Here is a 14,462-nt window from a genome sequence, read left to right as displayed (position 1 = left end):
TGGTTGGCCACCCAAGGGGTCCAATGATAATTTAGGATATTTAATTAATTGATTTTGCATTTATCAAGTCCTCTCTCTCTCAAAGGGGAAAGGGGGACACTTGTCCCAAGGCTACCCCTGTTGCTTGTAATGGCTCCTGCTTGTGATTGGCTAGGCCTGGAGGGGTCCAATGAGCTTCAAGCATGAGCTACAAGGGGGGGTCGACCCAAGCAAGCTAGGGGGGTGCTTAGGGGGTATACTCACCCACACACACTCACAAACACTCTCATTGTGTGCTATGCAAAGTGCAAGAGCTCCCTCTCCAAGCAAGTAGAGGTTGAGAGCCTACACCAACACTCTTGGCTATGGAGTGCAAATCCAACCAAGAGCCATGCTTCAATGCTTGAGCTTGTCATCTCCTTATTCTTCATTACTATGCTATTATGTATGCTAGCTCAAGAGTTATGATAAGTGAGGAACTAGCTCTTTCTCGTATGAAATGTTTCTTCTTCCTCTTCCCTACCCTCATTCCCTGCTAGCTCTCTCCACCTTCGAAGGTGTTTGAGGTCTTGGGACTGAGGCTTGGTATAGTTAAAGCTTTCTTCAAGTTTAGGTTATGCTATGATGGTGATGCATGAAGCTTTCCATCTTCATTGCTTCACCTAGGTCACAAGGAACACAAAGAATGTATTGTAACAAGTCTCTCTTTATGGGAGAAATCATAATACAAATGCCTATTGGAGGGGGGACCGGCTCCACATAAATCCGGTCCTCAACTGTTGTCATGTTCTCTAAATTCTCTCTCTTGCAAAAGTATTGTCTATGCCAAGTTAACTAATTGCTATGATTATGTTGCTATCTTCAATTATGTCTACCCGCTATGCTCACAAAATCATTTCTTGAAAGTATTCTCATTAAATTCCGCTACTCTCAAATTGAATAGGAAAATTCCATTACGTTGGTATCAGAGCATTTGGTTTCTCTTTTCTTGCTTAGGAAGAGAGGTCCTTAGGTAGCCTATAAATGGTTGATGTTGTTAATTATAATAGAGTGAGTGGAACTGGGATCTAATATCGGTTTTGTTAAGCCCACTATGTGGGGGATGGTGCATACCTCGGGAGCTTTGGACTTAATAATGGAGTCATTTTAGACTTGCCTACGGCTTTACCATTATTGAGCCATAAGAAGTCCGAATGGAGCTAGCCCTTGGCAACTCTGCTATGTTAGACCTACTCCTCTACTCTCTATAATTAACCACTTTGAGCCGTGGGTGTAGATACTTAAGAGCCGATTTTCAAAGGCTAAGAGGAGTGGCAACTAAGGTTTTGTATTTCCAAAGCATACACTAAGTATAAACATAAATTTTGTTAACATGGCTGACAATAATCAAGAGAGTAGAATGAACATTGATAGCTTTGATTTTGCACATGAAGGGGCTAATGATGATGCTCCCATGTTTGTGAATTATCTCGTCACTAGGTTGCAACAAGCTATGGGCAACCCTGTTTTGCAAGCCGAAGTTACTCAACAACTTCGTGCTTATGGAATTTCCCTTCCTCTCCCAGAAGAAAGAGAGCTTAGGAGGCCTCTTGAAGAGACCCCCAAAAGAAGACTCTCTCCCATTCGAGAGGAGGAATCCAAAGAGAAAGAAAGCAATGACAGTCTAAGTTCTTCTGAAGATGTGGCTCCGCGAAGACGGCGGTCTAGACGATTGCCTACTCCTCCCAAGAGTAAAAGAGCAACCTATAGTCCTTCTCCTCATCACTCTGAAAGGCAAGAGAGGAAACAAAGGAAGAAAAGGGCTAGGAAGAGGTCACCCTCTTCTCCTTCTTCTTCACCTTCCTCCTCTTCCGATGAAAGTTATGGCTATTCTCCTAGAGAATACAAGATGGGAGGACATCGCAAATCATTTCCTGCATGGTGAAGGTCAAAGTATCTCTTTTCTCACCTACGATGGCACCTTTGGTGCTACCGACAAAGTGTTGGCCTTCATCCAGCAATTTGATGCGGCCTTTGGGGACGAGGGCTTCATAGAGTCCTCCAAGCTACGCCATGTAGCTATGCACTTCCAAAAATCAGCTCGTCAATGGTGGGCTAGCCTTCGTGGCAATGGAGAAGCCCCAAAGACATGGAAAACTCTACGAGTTTCCATCATGAAGCAATTTCTTCCAAGTGATACTAAAGATAAAGTTCTTACCGAATGGCGCGGCTTGAAGCTTCTCTCTCATGAGTCTATCAACAAGTATGTAGAAAAGTTTTGGGATTTACATCTCAAAGCTACTGTCTTTCAAAAGATAGACTTTGCCGAACAAAGACAACAATTTTGTGCGGGATTACCTGAAGAGATGGCCGAATACATCAACTCTCAACGGCCCGGTACTATTACCGAAGTAATCCACCACACCATGGTTGCTTCACGCATCAATTTCCATCAAGGGGCTAGACGTAATGTCAAGCCCATGGAAAACAAAGATAAAAATGATGCAAAGGGGAAATCCAATGCTCAAAATAATTCCCAAGGCACTTCCAACAACAACAACAACAACAACAACAATCGGTCCAAGGAGAAGGGAGTTTACAAAGGTAAAAACAAACTCTCTCCTGAAGAGCTTGAAGCTTTTCGTAAGGACCATAAGTGTTTCAAGTGTGGAGAGCAAGGACATGGCTATCGTTCTTGCCCCAAGAAGAATACTCGCAATGAGACTCCTAGGGCTTCCACCATCGAAGCTCCAAAAGAGGATGGTCATTGCAAAGGATCATCACTTTCCTATGCGTGGGGAAAGGTAAGAGAGCATGATGCCTTCATCTTGTTTGACCCAGGCCCTACTCTCAACTTCATATCAATAGAGTTGGCCACCAAGTTGGGCATTCAAGCTTTTGAGATGGGAGATATAGTAACAGCTGATGTAGCTTTCAAGGGACAACAAGCCGCTGTTACTCCCTTGATTGGGAAGTTGAGGCTTCATGTCCAAAGCTATGTCGACAAAGAAGACTTCTTCATCTCTCCTCTCCAACATCAGGATGTCATCCTAGGGGCACCATGGTTTGATCGCATGGCTGCCAACATGAAGTTCCCTGAAAGGAGAATTTACTTCACCTACAGGGGAAAGAACATGTATATAGATGATAGTGAGCGTGGTCGCACTATTCCACTTGTAAATCCTCTTTCTTTTGATAAATCAATGAAGAGCTCAGTTTCTGCGTACATGATTTATGTCAAAGAGTCTCTAAAAGCTAATAATGTTTCATCAAATGAAAATCATAGGAATCAAGAAGAGTTAGACTTGTCTACTTTTCTAAAAGGATTCCAAGATGTGTTCATCGATGATATCCCTATGGACCTACCTCCAAAACGAGGGGATGATGACCATCGTATTGAGCTCCTTCCAGGAAGCTCACCGCCTAACAAACCTCCTTATCGAGTCCCACAAGCTCAACAAGAGGAGATTATGAGGCAAGTACAGGAATTGGTAAACAAAGGGATGGTGAGGCCTAGTTCCTCTCCCTTTTGTTCTCCAGTCCTTTTAGTGCAAAAGAAGGATGGTACATACCGTATGTGTGTGGACTATTGAGCACTAAACCATATCACTATCAAAAACAGATTTCCCGTGCCTCGGGTAGAAGATCTGTTTGATAAGCTACAAGGCTCTACCTACTTCAGTAGGATTGACCTTAAGAGTGGCTATCATCAAATAAGGATAGTGGATGAAGATATCCTAAAGGCCGCGTTTCGCACAACATTTGGTCTTTATGAATATCTAGTCATGCCTTTTGGCTTGACTAATGCACTAGCTACTTTCAATCGTCTCATGGAGAAAATTTTTAGACCATATCGTAAATTCACTGGAGTGTTCTTTGATGATATCATCATCTACTCCAAGTCTTTGGAGGAACATAAGCAACATCTCCAAGTGGATTTTCAAGCCTTGAGGGAGAACAAACTTTTTCTCAACCAAAAGAAAAGTGAATTCTTCCTTCAAGAGATTCAATATCTAGGTCATATTATCTCTCACGATGGTATTCGTATGGATCCATCAAAGTTAGAGGTAATAAAATCATGGCCTAAACCAAGGAATCTACATGAGCTAAGAAGCTTTATTGATATGTGTGCATACTATAGACGCTTCATAGCAAAATTCTCTCAAGTAGTAGGACCACTACACGACTTAACAAAGAAGAACGTTAAGTTTGTATGGACTGCTAAGGAGCAAAATGCTTTTGAAAAACTCAAAGAAAAGCTTACTTCCCAACCAGTCCTCGTGCTTCCGGATCTCTCAAAGCCATTTGAAGTCCAATATGATGCTTGTGGTGATTGCCTTGGAGCGGTTTTGCTTCAAGAAGGGCATGCCATAGCATATGAGAGCCGAAGGCTCAATAGTGATGAACGAGTCTTGGGCATTTATGAGAAAGAGCTTTTAGCTGTTCTACATGCCCTAAACACATGGAAGCACTACCTATTGGGGACTCCATTTATCCTACGAACCGACCACCAAAGTCTCAAGTATTTCATGACGCAAATCAAGCTTTCCGACAAACAAATAAGGTGGGCAAATTTTCTTTCGCAATTTAATTTGCATATTGCTCACATAGCTGGTAAGCACAATCAAGTTGCCGATGCACTTTCACGACGACCAAAAGTTAATGCGGTGTCTATAGCTACTCACAATGATCTATCCTCTATGATAGATGAGTATGCTACTGACCCTGACTTTAGAGACATAATGTCAGCCCTTGCTTTGGGGAAGAAAGAGGAACCATTCACCTTGCAGGATGGTTATCTTCTCCACGGCAATAGGCTATGTGTTACCCATTCCCTTCGTGAGAAGTTTATGTATGAATCCCATGCTCCTCCATATGCAGGGCATAGAGGTATTCAACCTACTCTCCGAGGAGTAGAGACGTATTTCTATTGGCCTACCATGAAAGTGGACATACAAGAGTATGTTTCAAAATGTGTAGTATGCCAAAAGACCAAGTATGATAGAGGGAAGCAACCTGGATTACTCCAGCCATTGCCTATTCCAAATTCACCATGGGAGAGTATATCCATGGATTTCATCTTTGGATTGCCCAAGTCTATCCATGGGAATACAAGAATATGGACAATAGTCGACAGGTTTAGCAAGCAAGCACATTTTATTCCTGTCAAAAAGACTATTAAGGCACATCAAATGGCAACTCTCTTCATATCTCAGATTTTCAAGCACCATGGATTACCCACATCCATCGTGTCAAATAGAGATCCTAGAATGACCAGTAATTTCTGGAAAGGTCTCTTTGAAAATCTAGGAACAAGATTGAATTTCTCTTCGGCCTATCACCCACAAACGGATGGCCAAAGTGAGATAGCCAATCTTACGATACTCGATCTACTCAAAACTTATGTTACCGAAGTAGATCAACGCTCACAATGGGAAAAGTATTTACCGCTAGTAGAGTATGCCTACAATAATACTGTACATACTTCTACGGGGAAAGCACCTTTCGAGATCATAGAGGGAAGACCTAAAAGTCCCTTGCTACTGAAAGTACATGGGAAGATCTTCGTCGCCGATGAGTATAGCCGTGACCTACAAGAATCTTTTCAAAAGATTAGGGAGGCTATAGCCATCTCTCAACCAAGGCAAAAAGCTGCTGCTGATAAGCACAGAAGAGCCTTAATGTTCAAAGAAAATGATTGGGTCTTACTCAAGTTTCCTAAGGCTCGATTAAGGCAAACGACGGGCAAAAATCCTACGGGCCATCAAAAGTATTATGCTAAACTAGCAAAAAGATACTATGGTCCTTTCCAAATCTTGAAGCCTATCAATGAGACGGCTTATCAACTCAAGTTGCCCAACCATTGGCTTATACACAATGCCTTTCATGTAAGCCTACTTAAGCCCTACAAAGGAGAGCCACCAATTGAACCAATTATTGAAGACCCTCCCGAAGTCGAAGACCAAGAAGAGGTGCTACAACCCGAAGCTGTCCTTCAGCATGAAGACAAGGTACTACGACATGGTAAGATAATCCGACGGTATCTTATTAAGTTCAAAAATTATCCTTTTGAAGATGCTAAATGGATGCAAGGAGTACAACTTAAGGATAGTATGAACCTTGTCAATGCTTACAATGCTACATTAGAGTAAGCAAATGTACAAATTTCTTTTAAATGCCTCATGTTTTTGTCTTATATGACTAGTCCTCTTTTTAATTGTGCACAAATTTAACTAGTATGCATGCTTAGAATCATGTTTGTGATGACGACGTCTCTCAAACACCAAGTAGAATTTGTCACTCTACTTTGGGAGAATCAAATGGACTAAAGAGCAGACATGCTTGCGGCAGCTATCTCTCCCAAGCACCAAATGGATTAGTCATCAATCTTGGAAAGATGTCGTAGGGTACAAAAGGGATCCTCTACCCGCTAAGTACGATTGACTAATGACTAAGCCTTTATCTCTTCTACCTCATAGTCGAGGACGACTATGATTTCAAGAGAGAGGTAATGTCATAAAATCTAATATCTAACCAACCCAAATGATTTTCTCATATTAAATTGATCACTTAATGTGGGAGAATAAACGGGAACAAGTGTTAAGATATAAATATGTGCTTATAGATCTATCTCAACACGGGGCCAATAGTAAAGGGGCCCAAATGGGAGATGGTCTATCAAGAGCAAGGCTAACCAATGGAGCATAAGACCTTAGGGTTAGCTTCATTGAAGACCTCCAATAATGTGTGAAAAAGTCCTTTGACCTTAGGTAAGCTGTTGAGCTTGAGGTGGGAACCCGGCCCAAGCTCGAGGTGCTTGACCTGCTTGAGGTGCTTGTCATGCTTGAGGTGTTTGTCCTGCTTGAGGTGCTTGATTAAGGTGCTTGAGGTGCTTGACTTACTTCATGCTTGAGGTGCTTGACTTGCCGCTTGATTAAGGTGCTTGAGGTGCCTTGACATGCTTGCCTGAGATGCTTGTGGGAATACCCCCTAGTCCAAGTGCTTTGTCATGCTTGATGACTAAGGTGCTTGAGCTCCTAAAGTCAAAAAGATCCCTACAAGGAGGGGGGCGAGCCTACAAGGGGGGGGGATGAGAGAGAACACACACACACACACACACACACACACACAAGGGAAGCCCCAGCTTGAAGAGGCAGCAAGGACACTTGTCAAGTTCCTCCTCACGTTGCCCTCGTGGTGTGCCTGAAGCCTATTGGTTGGCCACCCAAGGGGTCCAATGATAATTTAGGATATTTAATTAATTGATTTTGCATTTATCAAGTCCTCTCTCTCAAAGGGGAAAGGGGGACACTTGTCCCAAGGCTACCCCTGTTGCTTGTAATGGCTCCTGCTTGTGATTGGCTAGGCCTGGAGGGGTCGAATGAGCTTTAAGCATGAGCTACAAGGGGGGGTCGACCCAAGCAAGCTAGGGGGGTGCTTAGGGGGTATACTCACCCACACACACTCACAAACACTCTCATTGTGTGCTATGCAAAGTGCAAGAGCTCCCTCTCCAAGCAAGTAGAGGTTGAGAGCCTACACCAACACTCTTGGCTATGGAGTGCAAATCCAACCAAGAGCCATGCTTCAATGCTTGAGCTTGTCATCTCCTTATTCTTCATTACTATGCTATTATGTATGCTAGCTCAAGAGTTATGATAAGTGAGGAACTAGCTCTTTCTCGTATGAAATGTTTCTTCTTCCTCTTCCCTACCCTCATTCCCTGCTAGCTCTCTCCACCTTCGAAGGTGTTTGAGGTCTTGGGACTGAGGCTTGGTATAGTTAAAGCTTTCTTCAAGTTTAGGTTATGCTATGATGGTGATGCATGAAGCTTTCCATCTTCATTGCTTCACCTAGGTCACAAGGAACACAAAGAATGTATTGTAACAAGTCTCTCTTTATGGGAGAAATCATAATACAAATGCCTATTGGAGGGGGGACCGGCTCCACATAAATCCGGTCCTCAACTGTTGTCATGTTCTCTAAATTCTCTCTCTTGCAAAAGTATTGTCTATGCCAAGTTAACTAATTGCTATGATTATGTTGCTATCTTCAATTATGTCTACCCGCTATGCTCACAAAATCATTTCTTGAAAGTATTCTCATTAAATTCCGCTACTCTCAAATTGAATAGGAAAATTCCATTACATTGGTATCAGAGCATTTGGTTTCTCTTTTCTTGCTTAGGAAGAGAGGTCCTTAGGTAGCCTATAAATGGTTGATGTTGTTAATTATAATAGAGTAAGTGGAACTGGGATCTAATATCGGTTTTGTTAAGCCCACTATGTGGGGGATGGTGCATACCTCGGGAGCTTTGGACTTAATAATGGAGTCATTTTAGACTTGCCTACGGCTTTACCATTATTGAGCCATAAGAAGTCCGAAAGGAGCTAGCCCTTGGCAACTCTGCTATGTTAGACCTACTCCTCTACTCTCTATAATTAACCACTTTGAGCCGTGGGTGTAGATACTTAAGAGCCGATTTTCAAAGGCTAAGTGGAGTGGCAACTAAGGTTTTGTATTTCCAAAGCATACACTAAGTATAAAAATAAATTTTGTTAACATGGCTGACAATAATCAAGAGAGTAGAATGAACATTGATAGCTTTGATTTTGCACATGAAGGGGCTAATGATGATGCTCCCATGTTTGTGAATTATCTCGTCACTAGGTTGCAACAAGCTATGGGCAACCCTGTTTTGCAAGCCGAAGTTACTCAACAACTTCGTGCTTATGGAATTTCCCTTCCTCTCCCAGAAGAAAGAGAGCTTAGGAGGCCTCTTGAAGAGACCCCCAAAAGAAGACTCTCTCCCATTCGAGAGGAGGAATCCAAAGAGAAAGAAAGCAATGACAGTCTAAGTTCTTCTGAAGATGTGGCTCCACGAAGACGGCGGTCTAGACGATTGCCTACTCCTCCCAAGAGTAAAAGAGCAACCTATAGTCCTTCTCCTCATCACTCTGAAAGGCAAGAGAGGAAACAAAGGAAGAAAAGGGCTAGGAAGAGGTCACCCTCTTCTCCTTCTTCTTCACCTTCCTCCTCTTCCGATGAAAGTTATGGCTATTCTCCTAGAGAATACAAGAGGGGAGGACATCGCAAATCATTTCCTGCATGGCGAAGGTCACAAAAGCTAAAGAAGTTCAAGGAGGGAGGAAAGAGTATCTCTTTTCTCACCTACGATGGCACCTTTGGTGCTACCGACAAAGTGTTGGCCTTCATCCAGCAATTTGATGCGGCCTTTGGGGACGAGGGCTTCACAGAGTCCTCCAAGCTACGCCATGTAGCTATGCACTTCCAAAAATCAGCTCGTCAATGGTGGGCTAGCCTTCGTGGCAATGGAGAAGCCCCAAAGATATGGAAAACTCTACGAGTTTCCATCATGAAGCAATTTCTTCCAAGTGATACTAAAGATAAAGTTCTTACCGAATGGCGCGGCTTGAAGCTTCTCTCTCATGAGTCTATCAACAAGTATGTAGAAAAGTTTTGGGATTTACATCTCAAAGCTACTGTCTTTCAAAAGATAGACTTTGCCGAACAAAGACAGCAATTTTGTGCGGGATTACCTGAAGAGATGGCCGAATACATCAACTCTCAACAGCCCGGTACTATTACCGAAGTAATCCACCACACCATGGTTGCTTCACGCATCATTTTCCATCAAGGGGCTAGACGTAATGTCAAGCCCATGGAAAACAAAGATAAAAATGATGCAACAACAATCGGTCCAAGGAGAAGGGAGTTTACAAAGGTAAAAACAAACTCTCTCCTGAAGAGCTTGAAGCTTTTCGTAAGGACCATAAGTGTTTCAAGTGTGGAGAGCAAGGACATGGCTATCGTTTTTGCCCCAAGAAGAATACTCGCAATGAGACTCCTAGGGCTTCCACCATCGAAGCTCCAAAAGAGGATGGTCATTGCAAAGGATCATCACTTTCCTATGCGTGGGGAAAGGTAAGAGAGCATGATGCCTTCATCTTGTTTGACCCAGGCTCTACTCCTAACTTCATATCAATAGAGTTGGCCACCAAGTTGGGCATTCAAGCTTTTGAGATGGGAGATATAGTAACAGCCGATGTAGCTTTCAAGGGACAACAAGCCTCTGTTACTCCCTTGATTGGGAAGTTGAGGCTTCATGTCCAAAGCTATGTCGACAAAGAAGACTTCTTCATCTCTCCTCTCCAACATCAGGATGTCATCCTAGGGGCACCATGGTTTGATCGCATGGCTGCCAACATGAAGTTCCCTGAAAGGAGAATTTACTTCACCTACAGGGGAAAGAACATGTATATAGATGATAGTGAGCGTGGTCTCACTATTCCACTTGTAAATCCTCTTTCTTTTGATAAATCAATGAAGAGCTCAGTTTCTGCGTACATGATTTATGTCAAAGCGTCTCTAAAAGCTAATAATGTTTCATCAAATGAAAATCATAGGAATCAAGAAGAGTTAGACTTGTCTACTTTTCTAAAAGGATTCCAAGATGTGTTCATCGATGATATCCCTAGCTTGACTTTTGACCATACATCGTGCCATTTCCGTCAGTGACCTGTTTTTCCTCTCAGCAACACCATTTTGCTGAGGCGTATAAGGCACTGTACATTGGTGTTTTATCCCACGACCAACCAGAAATGCATTAAATTCATGAGACATGTACTCCCCCCCTCAATCGGAACGGAGGGTGCCCATAGTACATTTCGACACATTTTCAGCCATACCCAGAAATTGTTTGAAGCACATAAAAACTTCGGACTTCGCTTTAAGCGGAAATACCCATGCATGCCTGGAGTAATCATCAATGAATATCACGAAGTACAGGTAATTGCCCAAGGATGGAGTTTGCATGGACCCACAAACATCACTATGCACAAGCTGCCAGCTGCATGTGGCCCGAACTGAACCATCCTTTGGAAATTTAGAACGCTGCATCTTACCCAAAATACAGCGTTCACAAACATGTTTGACAGGTGCTTCAAGAGGCGGCAAAGAAGCAACCATATCAGATTTCTGCAAACGCAGCAAACTGGCAAAATTCAGATGACCAAAACGTGCATGCCAAAGTTTTGCATCTGAAATAGCCCTTGAATCTGCAACAGCATTTGCAAAATTTTGTCCACACTGTCATACAAAGTGAGCTTATACAGCCCACGACACAAAAGCCCAGATGCAACAATTTCATCACCAAAACTGAGATCATGAACTGTACATCTGTCATCCACAAATTTGACTAGCAAGTGCGGATACAGACAAGAGATTCTTCTTGATCCCAGGTACATAAAGTGCATCAACAAGTGTGAAGGAACTGCCATTAGCAGCAGTGAGCACAATCTTTCCAACTCCCTGAACGGGATAAGAGGCATTGTTGGCACAAGTGACTGAATTCCCATGAGGGACAAACTCAAGAGAGGTAAACAATTCACGATGTGAGGTAATGTGCTTTGTAGCACCACTGTCGAAATACCACACATGTGAATCTGCAGCAACTGACAAGCATGCATCATGGACAGCAAGATTGTAAGTGCACTCTGCGCTGAAAGCCCATTCTGCATCAACATCAACAACACAGTCTCCTTTCACAGAAGACTCAACAATGGCTGCATTTGTAGTGGAACTAGCATTTGCAGTGGAACCACCCTCTTTCTTCTTAGCCTCTTTGGCCTTCAATTTAGGACACGACTTGATCAAGTGATCATTGGCTTTACAATAATGGCAACGCATCTTCTTTTTGCCCTTATCACCAGAATTGCCAGACGAAGTACTGCCAGCAGAAGCATATGGAACAGAATTTTTGCCACTCGCAGCAGAACCATAAGAAGTGGCTGCATTAATGTTACCACCCTTTCTTTGAGAAGCAATAAAAGCCTGTTCAACTGCACGCTGCCTAGTCATGTTTTTTCTAGAAAGTGACTCTTGCAACAGCAATGTGCATAATGCATCAAACTTAACAACTTCAGGATTTCCTTGGGTCATCAGTCTCCAAGTACTAGCAAAAGTCTGGTAGGAATCTGATAAGACATCAAGAACAATCTTCACAAGGGAACTGTCTGAAATGACTTCACCTGCAGAAATAAGCTGCTCATTGATATCCTTGACACTAGCAAGGAAAGTATCCATATCATCTTCCTCATGCATAATCTTTGACTCCAGCTCTTTATGCAGCAAAGCAATTTTAGCTTCATTGCAGCTTGCATAAAGACTTGCTAAAATATCCCAAGCCTGTTTTGCAGATTTTGCTGAACGGATGTGAGGAACAATGGTGCGCTTCACAGACAACGCAATCAATGCATGAGCCTGCGCATCCTTAACATCCGAACGAGCTTGTTCTGCTGTAGGCAAAACAACTCTAACAGCTGCAATCCTTGCAGCAAGACCTCCAACATCCTCAACATCGCCTACATCCTCAGAACCAGGACGTACATCAATGCCCTACACAATGTTCCAGACACCCTTTGACCCAAGAACATGTTGCATCATATAAGCCCACATAGGGTAGTTGTCCCCATCCAACCTGTCCTCATCAGCAAACATCTTGAACACATCTGTGTTGTTGTTGTCAGCCATGGTAAATGCTGCACCTGATGTGAGAACTGCCCGAAAATAAGAGAAACGGAGCGGGAACAACCTGTGCTATATAGCACAAACCGTAGAAGACTACAAGGCACCTGTTATGCAGAAAAACGACACTGACAGAAATTCTGCACAAAATGACGAAATAGCCTGTGCCGTACTGTCTGTAGTGGAAACGGAGGCCGAAATGAGCCCAAATCAAAATTTTGAGAAGACCAAGCTCTTCAAGTTCTCCCATAATTTTTGTTGACCTGCGAACGCTCGCCAAAGTTCACTGAAATTGGAGAATGCGTGTGCTGGAGGAGCTGGCGACTAAGCCCGGGAGGACGTGACCTGCTCTGATACCAATTGTTGGAATTAGGGTTGCAGAGAAACACACACAGCTTGGAGAAGACGAAGGAAGCTCAAGGCACACAATAGAGAGTGTATTACTTGGTGTGCAATGGAAAGATAGATAGCCCTAGAGTGATGGGCGTATATACAATGCACGGGAAAAAAACTCCTAAAGAGGAAAAAAATGCCCCGACGGTCCTAGTGTGTTCACACACATCACTACCACATGTATATGGTAACAGGTCTGCTCGAGGAGCCCGTATCTGTAGAAAACATCTTGTCATCGCGCATCTTTTGCGCCTCTCAAGCCCAAATCTGTGCATAAACGGATGCGCAGTGGCCTCCTGAATGATTTAATCTCATCGTCAGCTTCTTACCCTAAAGTAAAGAGCGACAGCCTACAACTAAATTGGTGCCCGACGTGTTGCGAGGACAAATATAAAGCCCATGTGAAACGATCTCTAGGGTTGTGTATAAGCCTTTCGCGCTGGGCCTTCTCTACGCAGGCGCGGTCGATCAACTCTTGCTCCGACAATGAGGGCTAAGGTACTTGTTTTCTCTGTTCCAATCTGCTATTCTTTTCCGTGCCAGCTTTCTTTGAGCTTGGCGAAGCGATTGCTCTGAAGCTTTGCTGATGTTTCGACTTACGAGATAGATGTTGAATGGCCATTAGGTTTTCTTTAAGGGTTTTCTGCATGTAGTGGTTTCTGGCTCCCTGTGTATCCATGGAATTTCTGGATTAATACTGAAATTTCTATTGGCTGGACACTTTGTGATGCTTTCGGCTGTTTATTCGGCGTTCTTTTGTTTCAGTGGAAGAAGAAAAGAATGCGCAGGTTGAAGAGGAAACGCAGAAAGATGAGGCAGAGATCCAAGTAGGACTTTTGAAGTTTCTATCGGCGCTGAGGGAGCATGTGTGGTCTTCTATCTCAATGGAGAGTTTGAGCTGGATCTCTCTCTTGTGAATAGCGTAGCAGTGACAAGGGATTGATTGCTTCTCTTATACCCTCCCAAGGACGAAGGCCTGCTCTCCTTCTGGAATATGATTTTGAGTTGTCTTTCTTTTTGCCCTTTTGATGAACGCTCTAAGGCTAACATGAAAACTGGATTATTGAGACTATTGTTTTGTGCATCTTTTGGCTCTTGTTACTAGATTTTTAAATAGAGGAAGGAAGGCTGAAGTGTGTTTTTAATGGTGTGATCTTCTCCTTATCCTGTTGTCTGAGGAGCTACTGGCATGTTGGTGTCTGCTGTGAAGTCTCTCTTGTGTAGAGGTTTTGTATGCCAAGAGATTAATTCACAGTAAGACCTATGGCATTAGTGTAATTGAGAAAATGTGAGCTCAAATGTTCTGGTGATGTTTTTCTGTGAGGGCTTACTATACCCAACTGTTTCCGGGATGTCTGATAAGGTATTCTGTTTTCTGTTTGATGTTTATATGTGGTGGCTGCGTGGACATCTAGGTGGAATGTTAGAACTCACTGTAGGTGAATGATGTTTCTTGATGTATGAGCGACAAGATTGCATTTTGAGTCTGAAATCTAATTGTAGTATATAATGTTTGCAAGTGGTAGATACTCTGTAGCTGCTCTGCGGTTTAGTAGATGGATGTG

General features: G+C 43.1%; 1 long non-coding RNA gene across 1 annotated transcript; it reads left to right on the top strand.

Annotated features, from left to right (window-relative positions):
* The first annotated feature begins 13,253 nt into the window (after positions 1-13,253).
* On the top strand, positions 13,254-13,969 carry LOC147447058 (uncharacterized). The gene is made up of 2 exons (XR_015189584.1): positions 13,254-13,395; positions 13,663-13,969. It is a non-coding gene; the product is annotated as an uncharacterized LOC147447058 (long non-coding RNA).
* The last annotated feature ends 493 nt before the right edge of the window (positions 13,970-14,462 follow it).

The sequence above is a fragment of the Adiantum capillus-veneris genome, chromosome 11 (assembly GCF_014529385.1).
Source record: "Adiantum capillus-veneris isolate H3 chromosome 11, ASM1452938v2, whole genome shotgun sequence".
In the NCBI taxonomy this organism is placed as follows: domain Eukaryota; kingdom Viridiplantae; phylum Streptophyta; class Polypodiopsida; order Polypodiales; family Pteridaceae; genus Adiantum; species Adiantum capillus-veneris.
This window is presented reverse-complemented; position numbering and strand designations above follow the sequence as displayed.